The 15,141-nt window shown below is 48.3% G+C and overlaps 1 protein-coding gene across 3 annotated transcripts in view; it reads right to left on the bottom strand.

Annotated features, from left to right (window-relative positions):
• Positions 1-15,141, bottom strand: part of PTAFR (platelet activating factor receptor) — a 30,021-nt gene extending 14,880 nt beyond the window's left edge. Inside the window, exons 1-2 of one of the 3 annotated variants that reach the window (XM_014463061.2) lie at positions 15,040-15,141; positions 1,627-1,893 (exon numbers count right to left, since the gene is read on the bottom strand). The gene's annotated coding sequence lies outside the window, so the exon portion shown is untranslated. Of the gene's footprint in view, positions 1-1,626; positions 1,894-6,970; positions 6,989-15,039 lie in introns of those variants that run through there. The other 2 variants (XM_023761025.1, XM_023761027.1) reach the window with 2 other exon arrangements.

The following is a 15,141-nucleotide window of genomic DNA, read 5'->3' as shown; positions in this document are numbered from 1 at the left end:
CCCCATCCGGGGTCCTGCTGGCACCCTCTGGGTACAGAGGGCCTGGCCCTGGGGGATCTCACAGACCCAGATCTGCACCAGGCTCTGCTCTGTCCCAGCTGATGTTTGGCTCTCAAAGCCTCTTTCTTAATTTGCAAAATGTTGATCATAAAACCTTCTTTGCCAAGTAGTCGTAAGAGGGAATGAAGCAATGCGTGCCCGTGCTTACTGCTCAATAGCTGTGAGTTCCTCTCCCCTCCCCCCCACCTCAAGAAAATGTTTGCTGAATGAAGGAGTGAATAAGTAACCAAACAAAAACCACCCAGCCAGGCACCAAACCAGCCACATCTCCCCCTTTGGAAACAGCCGCCAGGGGTGGCTGAGAGAAATGGCCGGAATTGGGATCAGGGGGTGCGGGCTGCGGCCTCAGCGGTGCCACCAACCAGCACGCCACGCGCGGAGCCTTGGGATCTTATCTGCAAAATGGGTGCCACTCCCACCTCAAGTATTGTTGTGAAAAGGAAGTACGATTGGGGGCGTGATAAAGCGTTTGGCAAACTGAAAAACACTGGTAAGTGGAAGGGACTTTATAAACTGTGAAGTGACCTGCACACCCCTTTGACACGCTTCTCCCCGCAGGCAGCTGAGCTCAGCGCCAAACCCAGCCCTGAGGGCCCCCCTCCTGCGGAACTAAGGGGGTGGGGAGGGCTGCTGAGTGTGGTCTCCCCCACCCACATTCTCTCTCCGTCCCTCTGCCCCTCTGCCCCTCTGTCTCTCTAATGCAGGGGTCCTCAAACTACGGCCCGCGGGCCACATGCAAATACAAATATTGTATTTGTTCCCGTTTTGCTTTTTTACTTCAAAATAAGATATGTGCAGTGTGCATAGGAATTTGTTCATAGTTTTTTTTTAAACTATAGTCCGGCCCTCCAACGGTCTGAGGGACAGTGAACTGGCCCCCTGTTCAAAAAGTTTGAGGACCCCTGCTCTAGAGAGACTCTGCAGGTTCTCTCATTCTTTCCAGGTGACCGAGTGTCTGGGTAGCAGCCCTGGTTCACCTCCTGTCGGAGAAAAGTGGGGGGCGGGGGGGTGTGGGGAGGGTCACCAGCTTGTGCCATGACCCTAGCATCCTGGGACCCAATGGGGGAAACTGGTGGTGGGCCCGGCCCTTTGAAGGCACCTGGTTATCTTCATCACCCCAACCCTGACCCCGGGAAGAACATCCAGTGAGTTCCCAAGTACCCAACCCTGTGCCACCAGGCCTTCACCTCTCCCACACCCTGCCGGGGAGACGGGATTCGCCCCATTTGACACTTTAGGAGACTGAGGTGCAGAGAGAGGGTGCGACGTGGCCAAGGTCACACAGCTAGTGAAGCACCTGACATTCGGCTCCCTGCGACCTAGGCAGCCCGCTCTCACCGCCCATCGCCTCCCAGTGCTGCCTTGGCCTCAGAGAACCAAAGAGGGGAGCTGGGCTTCCTGGGAAAATGATTTGTAAACATGAGACTCTGAGCCCGAGGAAGATGCCCAGTGGTTCCTGAAAAACAGAACCACCGGTTGCTTTGGTGCAGTCTAGGGCATGACCTTGGCCTCCTGAGGACACTTTCATATGCCTCCCCCTTGCCAGCCAGGGCGGGACCCCCTTACCTGCTCCAGGGGCAGTGGCTGCGGCTGCGGGTCTGACCGTCTCGTCGGCAGACCCGGTCTCTGTGCTTTCTGGAAGTGGCAGAAATGAGGAAACAGCAAGCCACTGCCCAGTCACCCTGGGGAGGAAGTGCCGTGACCCTCGGGCCCCTCCAACAGATGCCACAGGAACCTCCAAGTTGGGGCACCCAGGCCCTGGACGCTGCTCGGGGGTGTCTCACAGAGCAGAGGGCGGCGTGGGGTGCGGGCAGCAGCCACCGTGCCAGGGAGCTGGGGTGAGAGAGAGAAAGCAAGAAATGAGCAAGCATGCACAAGAGAGAGAGAGGGGGGAGAGAGAGAGAGAGAGAGAGAGAGAGAGAGAGAGAGAGAGAGGAAGCGGAGGAGGCACAACTAACTGAGTGACCAAGAAAACAGTAGGAGTGGGAGTCAGGATGAAATGAGAGACGGAGGGAGAAAGACAGGGAGACGTAAACAGAGCCGCCTGAGAAGAATGAGGAGATGCAGGGGGTTCAACAAGGAAAAGATGCGACAGGCTGAGTGGGTTCCTGTGTGTGCAAATGCGTGTGCATGCGTGTGTGTCTGTGTATGGGCGTGAGGGACAGAATGGAAGAAAGGGCGAGGAGCAAAGGGAGAGACAGCCAGGACATAAAATGGATGAGAAGGGAGGAGCTCAGAGGAGCCGCTGTGCCAGAGGCATGAGTGGGCTGGGCATCCCTGGTGACCAAGAGGCACTGAGCCCAAGGGACTCCTGTGGCAGAGCGGGGCAGATGGGGGGCGGGGGCAGTGTGGGAGTCTATGGGAGACAGTGAGGGTGAACAGGGACGGGCAGCTGATGTGAGTCTGGGAGTGTCCATGGGAGTGAGGGTGAGTGAGTGGCAAAGTCAGCTGGGTGGAGACTCCGCGTGCACATCAGGAAAGGATGGGCCGGAGCTCCCTGCCTCGGTGTTGAGCCCATTTGCCCACTGTTTTATCCAACCACCACGTACTGAACCCCCCCAGGCACTGGCGCTGTAGTGGACACGGTCTAAGGAAGCAAGTCCCTCCGCTGTCAGTCCCTCCATGCCCTCCTATGCAGAGGCAGGTGCAAGCAGAGCCAGGATGCCGGCTCCTGCTCCCCATGCAGGGTCCAGCCTCAGCTCCCCCAGGGGGCGTCTGGCCAGCCTCCTCCATCTGGCAGGCTCCAGCCTCAGCTCCCCTGGGGGGTCTGGGCCAGCCTCCTCCATCTGGCAGGGTCCAGCCTCAGCTCCCCCGGGGGGTCTGGGCCAGCCTCCTCCATCTGGCAGGGTCCAGCCTCAGCTCCCCCGGGGGGTCTGGGCCAGGCTCCTCCATCTGGCAGGGTCCAGCCTCAGCTCCCCTGGGGGGTCTACTAGGCCAGCCTCCTCCATCTGGCAGGGTCCAGCCTCAGCCCCCCGGGGGGTCTGGCCAGCCTCCTCCATCTGGCAGGGCCCAGCCTCAGCCCCCCGGGGGGTCTGGGCCAGCCCCCTCCACTGGCTGGAACGCACTGCTTCTCCTTGTCAGAGCCAAAAACCAACCCCAAAGAACAAAACACCTTTCCACGCGCCACGGCCCTAAGAACGGGAGCCAAAGGTCTGCCCCGCTCCCCCAGCTCTGCCCCCTTCACCCACAGGCAGACATGCTCCAACAACCTACACACAGGACGCTTGCACACTCGAATGCTTGCACACTCGCGTACTCACAATACACAGTGTCATGCAAAGGCTCTCTCCCTCCACCCACGTGCACATTAGGTGCCCACACCCATCACCCCTCACACCTGCCAGAGCCACCTCCTTCGCCCATAACTGCTCCACACCCCCACCACCCACACTCGCCTCAAGCCTCCCTAGGTCTCCGCTAGGGACTTTGAAAAGGTCGTTTGGTCGCCTCCTCATATCTCTGTTGAGCCTTGGGTACCGTGAAACACAGAGGACATGGTCTGGTCATGGAGTTTAACCTTCACGCAAAATTCCTCCTGAAATCCCAGGCCCTCGCTCTGCTCCCCAGCCCAGATCCTTTTTCCCAAAATTGGCTTCACCTTCTCAGCCGTCCTCCAGCCACCACACTCCAGAGCGACCTGAGACCAAGGAGGGACCTCCAGGATCAGCCAGCCCCCACGTGACCAGAGTCTCCAGGACGCCTGGCTCAAATCCAGGACTGTTGGCTCAGCCTGTTTTTCAATAGTCCCTCGTGTACGTTCATGTAGCAGTTGTGGAGCGGTACCTCTTTTGAGATTATCAATAAGCAGGGTGGGTAGGCAGAGATTATAATCAACATCATCAGCAAGTGAGCAAGCGGACTCTTTTCTTCTCTCATACCCACACCCATTCCATTAGCAAACTCTGTCAATTCTACTTTAAAATATATTCAGCTCTGTATCTAATCAAGCCTCTAGACCTAAGCTTTAGTGTGTAGGAAACACAGCGGACAGAGGAACAAATTAAAGGACCTCGCAAGGAAGCAATCAGTCAAACCCGGAATGAGGGACAAGGACATTCCGAAGGACAATTGATCCGGTTCCATCAACAGACCAACCACATGGGAGGCGGGGCGGGGGGGGGCGGTGGTGGAGGGAAATAGACTGTTCAAGATTGAAAGACATAAGAGACTTACGAGACATAAAATCAAATGCAGTTTGGCAGGTGTGGCTTAGTGGATTGAGCATAGTCCCAGAACCAAGAGGTTCCTGGTTCAATTCCTGGTCAGGGCACATGCCCAGGTTGCAGGCTCGATCCCCAGTAGGGCACATGGGGGAGGCAGCTGAATTGATGTTTCTATCTCTCCCTGTCCCTTCCTCTCTGAAATCAATAAAAATATATTTTTTTAAAATTATATATTTGAGATTTGCTTCAAAATAATATGGGACATACCTCAATTTTTAAAAATGAGTTGAGAATTGTTGAAGCTGGCTGATGGCAAGTGCATTTTTGTATGTGTTTTCAAGTTTTTATAAGAAAGGTTTTTTTGTTGTTGTTTGTTATCTAAAGTAATTCAGCACTTGTTTAGATTTCAGATCAGAATGACGATGAAAAAGGGAACTGTCCTGATGTTATGTGATGGACAGTTATGTCTTGGGATGTCATGTTCCTGTGATAGTCTCTCATTATAAAACAGCATATATGATGTTAGGTGCTGCATCTCCTACAAGTAGAAAGAAGTGAAAATGATGTAGCCTGGAAAACTCTATCAGATGACAGAAAAGAGCAATAACAACAAAGATGCCAACATCAACGATGAACATAAAGGGTTGACATAAGTTGGTTTCATGAAATTTGAGATTGGAAAAAAGCATTATATATAAAATAATAAATTATTGCCTGAAACTAGTGGCCTGGTGCACGAAATTCATGCACATTAAAGGGAATTAATTAGAGGAAATATTTTAATATTGCTATTTGCCCTTTCTCTATAATAGAAGTGTCAGAGATGAAAGAAAATTAGTAAAATGTATATGAAAATCTTCCTCCTGTCAGAGTCTGGGGCGCACCACGGGACCCAGAGTCAAGTCCCCATCCACCCATGTGCGCCTCAAAATCGCGTGAGACCCGACCCGGCTGGTCCTACCCCCATCAAGCCCTGCTGGGCAGGGGGCACAGCCTCAGGTCCCCCGGAGCACCCTCAGGTCCCCCAGCCCAGTGCCAGGGCAGGGGGCATGGCCTGATGTCCCCCAACCCAGCTCTGGGGTGGAGGGTGCAGCCTGAGGTCCCCCATCAAGCTCCACCAGGTGTGGGGGAGCAGCCTGAGGTCCCCTGTCAAGCCCCACCAGGCGGGGGTGGGGGGGGGGGAAGGTACAGCCTCAGGTCCCCTTCCCCGGCCCAGCACCATGCAGCCTCAGGTCCCTGCTGATCGCTCATTACAGCTCGTTACAGGAACACTGCCTCCTCTGTGGGCGCAGCCATCTTGTGACAGTGTGATGGAGTGAGGGTCAATTTGCTTATTTCCTCTTTATTATATAGGATATTTAAGTATGTGAATGACTAAATGAAGAAATTAATTATTATACGTTGGCATTTGACTATATCAGTGATTTTCAACGGGGGCTATTTTGCCTTCCAGGGACATTTGTCAATGTCTCAAGTCATTTTTGGTTGTCACACTGGCAGGGGAGAGGAAGAGGATTGGGGGCAGCTGACATGTGGTGGGTAGAGGCCAGCAATGCTGCTAAACACCCTAAATGCACACAACAGTCCCTACAACAAAAATGTATTTGGCTCTCAATGTTAATACAGCTGAGGTTGAGGAACTCTGGACTATTTATATCATCTACATTCCTAAGAGATTATACATTCAAGTTGGTCTAAAATCCTTTTGGGGATCTCATCATCAGAAAAATAGAGGATTGCTTATCTAAGAAGTTTCCTTATGTTTGTATTTATAAGATAGTTTAAAGATTCCTTCACCAAATAAACTTATTTTTAATTTTAAATATTTTTTATTGGTTTTTAGAGAAAGGGGAAAAAAGAGGCAGAGCGATGCAAACATCAATGGAGAAACAATGATCGGCTGCCCTCCATTGGGGATTAAACCTGCAACCTGGGGAAGGTTCCTTGACTGGGAATTAAACCTACAACCTTTCGGTACACAGGATGACACCCAACCAACTGAGCCACACCAGCCAGGCCAACTCTTTTTTTGCAGACAAATATCTTTACTCCTGAGGAGGGTGCACACGCACATGGTCTGGAGCACGCGCACACTGAGCAGGCAGTCCACTCACGGTTTTATCAGGCCAACTTATTTTTTTTTAAATATATTTTATTGATTTTTTACAGAGAGGAAGGGAGAGAGATAGAGAGCCAGAAGCATCGATGAGAGAGAAACATCGATCAGCTGCCTCCTGCACACCCCCCACTGGGGATGTGCCTGCAACCAAGGTACATGCCCTTGACCAGAATCGAACCTGAGACCTTTCAGTCTGCAAGCCGACGCTCTATCCCAGCCATGGGCAAACTACGGCCCGCGGGCCGGATCCAGCCCATTTGAAATGAATAAAACTAAAAAAAAAAAAAAGACCGTACCCTTTTATGTAATGATGTTTACTTTGAATTTATATTAGTTCACACAAACACTCCATCCATGCTTTTGTTCCGGCCCTCCGGTCCAGTTTAAGAACCCATTGTGGCCCTCGAGTCAAAAGGTTTGCCCACCCCTGCTCTATCCACTGAGCCAAACCAGGTAGGGCAGGCCAACTTATTTTTAATTTTAAACTAAGTTATTTTTAATTTTAAACTAAGTATATAAATTTACTTTCAACTTAAAATGATAGATAGATAGATAGATAGATAGATAGACAGACACTTTCAAAATCTCCACTGCTATGGCCCTGGTTCCAGCCACCATCATCTCTCACCTGGATGTGGCTCCCTCGTTGGTCTCCTTGCTTCCACCCTTTCACCCCCTTTTCATTTGTTCTCAGCACAGCAGTGGTTGAGCCTCTTAAACAGGAAATCACATCATTCTTCTGCTCAAAAGCCTCTGGTGGCTTCTATCTCACTTAACAAAAAATCCAAAGTCCTTTAGAATGCCTGCAAAACCTGACCTCATCTCCTACCTCTAGGGCCTCCCCTCCCCCATAGTTGCACTGGCTTTGTTTTCTTCAAATAACCAGGTACACTCCTGCCTCAAGCTTTCCCCATGTCTTTATTCCAATGCCACCTTGTCAGTGAGGACTTCTTAATAACCCCAACAAGCTACAACCGTCTCCGACATGACCTGGGCCCCTACACTGCTTTCTTTTTCTCACTTATCACACTTACCACATCTAACATACCGTATATTTTGCTGCTTTACTTTGTTCATTATCTGGCTCCCCAGGCAAATTGCAAGTTCCTTGAGAGCAGGAACAATCCCCTGTGTTTCAATTAGCTTATTGATTACTACACCCTATCATCTAGAACACCGCCTGGCATATTGCAGGTGCACCTCCATAATGCTTATTGCATGAGTGAATGAGGTTAGAGGAGAGCAAATGACGTATCCAAGGTAACACAGCTGGTAGGTGGCAGAACTGAAATTAGGACCCCAATACCCTCAACCCAGTTCACTCTTGCACACTATCAAAGCCTTGTTCGCTTCTTTCTGCCCTCAGCCTGCCCTTCACTCGGAGCGATGTGGACACTTCATTTCTGTGAGCATCGCTTTGCTCTTCTACGGCTGGAGAATAATGTGGAGGAAGAACACCACAAGGAGAAGAGCATGGGTTTCAGACCCAGAGACTTGAATTCAAGTTTTGACCGTCACCAACTCTCTGTGTGAACTTGGAAAAGGTAATTTACTTCTTTGAGCCTCAGTTTTTCAACCTGTAAACTGGGAATAATCATAAGTACCTCACTCTGTTGTGAAGAATATGAGAACAAAAGGATGGTTATGAAGATTGGAAAAGACTAGCAAAACTGTCATTTTCACAGGCAATATGATTGTTTACATAGAAAACGTAAGGTAATGTCATGGACAAGTTATTAGAACCAACAAAAACTTCAACAAGATTTCTGGATATAAATTCACTATATAAAAATCAATGGTGCTCCTATAAATAAGCAATAAACAGAAAATGTCAATTTTAAAAAGACACAGTTTATAATAGCAAAGAAACTATCTGGGCAAATAATTTTTTTGGAAGCCAAGATGTGCAATTTTATCTCGATACAGGAAATTATAAAAATCATTGAAAAATAATTAAATAAGAACTATATGGCCCTAGCTGCTTTGACTCAGTGGATAGAGTGTTGGCCTGTGGACTAAAGGGTCCTGGGTTCTATTCCGGCCAAGGGCACACACCTGGGTTGCAGGCTCAATCCCCAGTGAGGGGTATGCAGGAGGCAGCCAATCAATGATTCTCTCTCATCATTGATGTTTCTATCTCTGTTCCTCTCCCTTCCTCTCTGAAATCAATAAATATATATATACATTTTTTAAAAGATCAAGTTCTTGCAAAAAAAAGAACTATATGAATAAATAATATAATATATCTATGCATGAGACTATCAGTATCATAAAGATATATTTTTCCCATTTTAACCTATAAATTCAGTGCCAATCCAATCAAAATCCCAATAGATGTTAATAAAGGTGGGGGAATAAAAATCACATAATAAAGCACTTGAAAAAAATCTCAATAGGCTCTTCAAGAAACTTTATGAGCTGATTCTAAAATTCCAAATGAAAAACCAAAGATCCAAAACTAGCCAACACATTTTTTTAAGAACAGCAATAAGGACATATCATCGGATTTTCCTTATCATATATCAGGTCTTATTATAAAGTTGCAGTGTTAAGACAGGGCAGTATTAACAAAAGGATAGCAAATAATCCACAGAAACAGAACAGCGGTCCCAGAAGTAGAGAGCACACATATGGAAACTTAGGAGATATGATAGAACTGTCATTACAGATCAATAAAAGAAGAGGAGATATTGGTGCAAATCCCTGGCTATTCATTAGGGAAAAATAATAATAAAACGAGATCACATCCTCACACCATATCCAGATTTCAACTCCAACTGGCATAAAGACCTAACCATGAAAAGCAAAATATTAAAAGTTTTGGAAGAAAATGAGGGGAAAATATATTCGTGATATAAGGGAAGGGAAATTTTTCATAATTAAGATATAGAAATTAAAAAAAAAAGAAACAAAGAAAAGTTGGATAAATCCGACCACATAAAATTTAGAACTGGGGGCGCGGGGGGGGGCGGGGAGAGGTCAATGGGGGAAAAGGGAGATATATGTAATACTTTAATCAATAAAGAATTAAAAATAAATAAATAGCCGTAACCTGTTTGGCTCCGTGGATAGACCGTCGGCCTGCAGACTGAAAGGTCCCAGGTTTGATTCCGGTCAAGGGCATGTACCTTGGTTGCAGGCACATCCCCAGGAGGTGTGCAGGAGGCAGCTGATCGATGTTTCTCTCCATCAATGTTTCTAACTCTCTACCTCTCACCCTTCCTCTCTGTATAAAATCAATAAAATATATTTTTAAAATAAATACATAAAAAATCAATTAATTAAATAAATAAATAAAATACTGGGGGGGGGGGGGGAAATCAACAGGAACCTGAAATGATAAAGCTATGTTAATCTGATGAATACCAAAGTAAATAAATAAATAAAAAATACTATTTTTATTATAAGCAAAAAAAAAATTATTAACTGTGTATTTCAAAAGATACTAAAAAAATAGTAAAAAGGCAAGTCACAGACCAGGAGAAGATATTTGCAACAGATGTATCAAAGAATTTTCAGACACAATATGGTATCAATTTCTACAAATTAATAACTTAAAGACAAGCCCAATAAAAATAAGTCAAGGAATGCCCTAGCCAGTTTTGCTCAGTGGTTAGAGCGTCAGCCCACGGACTGAAGGGTCATAGGTTCAATTCCTGGTCAAGAACACGTACCTCGGTTGCAGGCTCGATCCAATCTCTCTCTCTCCCCCTCTCCTCCCTCCCTTCTACTCTCTCCAAATACCAATGGAAAAATACCCTCAGGTGAGGATTTTTAAAAAAAGGGTCAAGGAAGGAGTAAGCAATTCACAGAAGCAAAAGCCTGAAGGCTAAGAAAGATTAAAAATATGGTCAGTGTTTCAGGAAACCAGGAGTTCATATTAAAACAAGCAACCCCAGCCCCGGCCAGGGTAGCTCAGTTGGTTGGGCATCGTCCCATGCACCGAAAGGTCGCTGGTTTAATTTCTGGTCAGAGCACATGCCTGGGTTGTGGGCTCAGTTCCAGGTGGGATGGTTCACTCCCACGTCCATGTTTCTCACCCCCTCTCCCTTCCTCTCTCTAAAAATCAATTTTAAAAGTCTTAAAGAAGAAAAAAAAAAAAGCACAACCACCGGAATGGAAAAAATTAAAGTCTGCCAAGTTCAATTATTGGGAGGATGTAGAACAATGGAGACTCTCATAACACTGCTAAGAGGAGATTAAAAATGGCACCATCATTTTGAAAATTAACTTCAAAATAAAGTTGAAAATATGCACATCCTTCCTAGGTACACTGGCAAGGTTGATATATATTTGTATGTCTCTACAGTGTCATTCTGCAAATACCTTGAAATGAACAGAGCTACATGCAATAACAGTAAACAGGGAGCTAAACTAAAAACGCAAGTTGCAGAAAGACAAACATAGTTCCCTACTATTCTTAAAACTCTGAGTCATGGACATGAATATGTATTCATCCATATAGAAAGTTCAGGATGTGACTATCTCTAGGGAGAGAGGGAAGAGGCAAGATGTGCGAAGTATATAGGAGGCTTCTATTATACCTAATAATATTCTATTTAACTTAATGGGTACACAAGTATTTGGTGTGTGTGTGTGTGTGTGTGTGTGTGTGTGTAAACATGGAATTAGCCAAGACAATTTGGAGAATGAGAAGTCAAAAAACATGCAGCATCATATATCAAGATTTTATAAATTACAGTAATTAAGACAGGATGATTTAAGCACACGGATAGACAAATGATGCAAATAAACAGAATAAAGAGTCACTCGAGCCGGGGGGGGATTACTACAAAGCCTGAGGCCCCTTTCTTGGATGGCCAGCCGATGATTGACAGCTCTGAATCCTCCCTTCGTTCTCACCATCCTAACCTCAGTTTCTCTCTCTGGCCCTCTCTCGCTCTCTCTTTCCCTCTCTTTCTGATTTACTCGTCCTCCTCAAACTTTGGGATTTTAAATACCAACTCTGCCACTTAACAACTGCACCAGCAGAGCCTCAGATTCTTTTCTTTTAATATAAATGTTTATTCATTTCAAACAGGAAGGGGGAAGGAGATAAAATATCAATGATGAGAGAGAATCATGATTGGCTGCCTCCTGCACAACCCACACTGGGGATTGAACCCACAACCCAGGCATGTGCCCTGACCAGGAATTGAACTGTGACCTCCTGGTTCATAGGTCGACGCTCAACCACTAAGCTACACCAGCTGGGCCTGGAGCCTCGGATTCTTTATCTGTAAAGTGGGGGTGGCAGCCCCACCTCCCAGTGGGGTTAGGTCTATGAAGCACAGTGTCGGGCAGCTAGTCCTCAGTCTCCTCTCTCCTCTTCCTCTTCTCCCTCATCCTTGGCTAGGGCTGAGTTTCATCTGCTCTCCCTCCCCAGCCTGGGCACTTTCTACAGCAAAGTGAGCACTGCTCAGGGGAAAAGCCCCAGCTTGTAAGAAGGGTCACATCATCGTGTGCTGGATCCTGAAAGAAAGGCTCAGGGGTGTGGCCAGGGCCCTCAGCAGTGAGATAAGGGGGAGAAGATCCAGGTCCAAGGGACTCAAATAGGGGGGTCCCTGAGGACTTCGGACAAACGAGAACTTAGGACTTAGGTTGGAAGGAGCCCCAGGAGCAAATAGAGGCAGCTGCCTGTGTGCCTGAGCAGGGGGAGGGCATGGGAAAGGCCCAGAGTCTGGACACTGTTCTGGGAATCCTTTGGGCTGGAACCCCCTCTCACAGAGAGATCTCCAAGAGGTAAGTCAAGTGGCTGGAGAACAAGGATTGGAGGGCATCTTTCACTGTGTATTCTTTCATACCTATTGAACTTTCAGCATTCACATTTGTTACCTCTAAAAGGTAAAAAAATCTATAATAATAAAAAGGTAATATGCTAACTAGACCGGACAGCCAAACGACCTTCCAGACGAAGCCGGGGCTGCAAGGGCTGAGCCCCTTGCATGAATATCGTGCATCAGGCCTCTAGTAATAATCTACACTAATAAAAGAGAAATATGCAAATTGGTGTCGCTCTGCTACACCCACCAGCCAATCAGGATGAGTATGCAAATTAACCCAACAAAGATGGCAGTTAATTTGCATACGCAGGCATGGAGCGAAGACTGAAGGCTCCGGCCAGAGTGAAGACTGAAGACTGAAGATTGAAGAGGCTTGGCTTCTCCGCTGCGGCCAGACCAAAGGCCTGGGTCCAGAGTGCCAGAGGAAAACTGGTGCCGGCAGCCAGGGGAAGGAAGGCCTATTGCGCAAATCTTCATGCAAAGGGCTTCTGGTAATAAATAAAAAAGAGGTGGCCTCTGATGTCAGACTTCTCTACATCTAAGCCCCATTGCTGCTTCCTAGCCATGGCATATTGAGCAGGTTTCCTAACCACTCTGAGCCTACATGGAAACATAGCTATGAAATGAGGCTGGGTATTCTTCCTATATAATAAAAGGCTAATATGCAAATAGACCAAACGGCAGAACAACCGGAACAACCGAACAACTGGTCGCTATGACATGCGCTGACCACCAGGGGGCGTGTGCGGAACATGGAGGGCGCCAGTTGGCCGCAGCGGGATGGTGGAGCAGGTGAGCGGGGGCGCCAGACCAAGGCAGGGTGCTAGTCGCTGTCATCGGGGCGAGCCTCTGGTGGTTCCTAAAAATTCTTTGCTCCCACATACCACAGTCCCACCCAGTGCTCACACCTGCTGTCAGCACTGGCCCCACTTGCACCCGTTGCCGGCACCGGAGCCGCCACTCGCACATGCTGTCGGTGCCCGGTGCCGGTCCCAATCACTTGGCGCCATCAGCAGGTGCAAGTGTCATGATTGCCCCTGAGGGCTTCTCCATCTCCCCCTGCTCCTGAGGGGCGATCAGGGCAACAGCTGCCACTCACACCCGCTCACGGCACCGGCCCTGCTCACACCCACTGCTGGTGCCAGTCCCAATCACTCCACGCTGTCAGCAGGTGCGAGCGGGGCTGGTGCCATCAGCGCGTGGGAGTGGCGGCGGCGGGAGTGGGGTTGCCGGCAGACAGGGGATTTGGGGCCGTGGCAGGAGGGGCCAGACGGGGGCGTGGAGGATGGGCCAAGACCCACCCCTGTGCTCACCGCAGTCTCTCGGCCCACAGTTCCTTTAAGGTGCACGAATTTGTGCACTGGGCCCCTAGTCTACTTCATAAAGGAATTGTAAAATTAAGTAAGATAATACTTGCAGAAGCATTGAGTATGATGTCTGACACACAGTAAGCATATGATAAATGCTAGCACGCTTTTTTTTATAGAGAAGTTCAGGTTTAATGACACACCATGTTCAGAGTCTCCATAGAAACAAACTTAGTCACGATGTCAGAATGTGTAACATTAACAACTAACACTTCCTAGGAAGAAAACCCTTATATGGACACTTGTGGAGCAGCTTTGAAATGCCTACGTGTTCTGAGAGTCTAGTAAGAACTCTATCTGTAAATCTTTCAAGCCAACAAGCAAAAGAATTTGCAAATGTTATCCCAGAAGAGAACACCTCATGTTATTTTAAAATACAATAGTTTATGTTCCATTGATTGGCCCAGTCATGCTCAGAGCAAAGATGGGGGTGGGAGAGTGGGGAAGTGGCCATCAATCTGAACTTCTCAGGAAGATGGGACAGTCTGATCCCACCGCCCGTTTAATCACACGACATCAAGGGCCACTTTGACTTAAAGTCTGTCCCTTCTTAGCCTCAAGCTAAACCTCAGAAATCCCATTGCTCGATCATTTATAATGAGCTGATCTTCATGTCAGAGTTTCCCGATCAATCATGCTACTTGCCACTTGAGCAGAAAAGCATCACCAGAGCGGGCTATCCTTAGGAAAGCCTTCTTGCTTGCTTGCTAGCAAGCTTTTTGTATTAACAGCTTGTGCTTAGTCCCAGGGCATCGGAAGCAGCATAGAGTTCCTCCTATGATGCTCCGTGATGTGGCCAGGACCCCTTGCTGTGCCCCTGGCTGCCCCCCAATGCACAAGCAGGGCTGGGGCGGGTGGGGGCAGTGTGAGAAGTGGGGGGTGGTGTTGCTAACTAGGCTCAGCCCCTGCCCCTACCCAGCTGAGCAGCAGCACCCCAAGGATCTGGGGATGAGGGGGTAAGGGGAGCTTCTGTGATATGTACAGATGATTGCATGGATGTGTGTGTGTGTGTGTGTGTGTGTGTGTGTGTACGTGGAATAGGTTTGCTTGCAGTAAGTGAGTGGAGGGTCTTCCATGGCTCATTGTGTCTATCAGCGCACATGCTGTGCGTCTATAAAGATAAGTGTTTCATCCCGTGGATATGATGTGCACCCCTTGAGAGGACTGTGTCAGTTGTGACGGTTTGCGTATTATGTGCAGTGAAGGGTCATGGGTTGTATCAGTGGATGCCAAGAGTCTGTGTGTGTTGCGTGGCTGTGAAGGGCCATGAATTGTGTCTGTGGGTGATGAGGATGTGTTTTGTGTGATGTGCTGGATGCTGTATCTGTTGGTGGTTGTGTGTGCTACATGTCTCTGAGGGCGAAAGACTGTGTCTGTGAGTGACGAAGGGGGACTGTGTGTCCATGAGCGGCTGCTGATGGCAGGAAAGTCAGACATAACCCAGCTCTTCAGACCCCTCCAGAGCCTGTCTAGCCTCAAGGATACCGAGGGACAGCTAGACAAAGCAGCCAAACCTCACCCTCTCACCCCGGCCACCAGCCTCTTACCTGTGCAACAGCAGGGACAGTGGTCTAGGAGGTGACAAAGAAGCTGAGGGGTGGTGGGGGCCGCTGAGAGCATGTTTCCTGGAAGGCTTCTCAGGGAACTCA

This window comes from Myotis lucifugus, unplaced genomic scaffold (assembly GCF_000147115.1).
Source record: "Myotis lucifugus unplaced genomic scaffold, Myoluc2.0 scaffold_197, whole genome shotgun sequence".
In the NCBI taxonomy this organism is placed as follows: Eukaryota; Metazoa; Chordata; class Mammalia; order Chiroptera; family Vespertilionidae; genus Myotis; species Myotis lucifugus.
The sequence above is the reverse complement of the archived record's forward strand: the minus strand, read 5'-3'. Positions and strand labels throughout refer to the sequence as shown.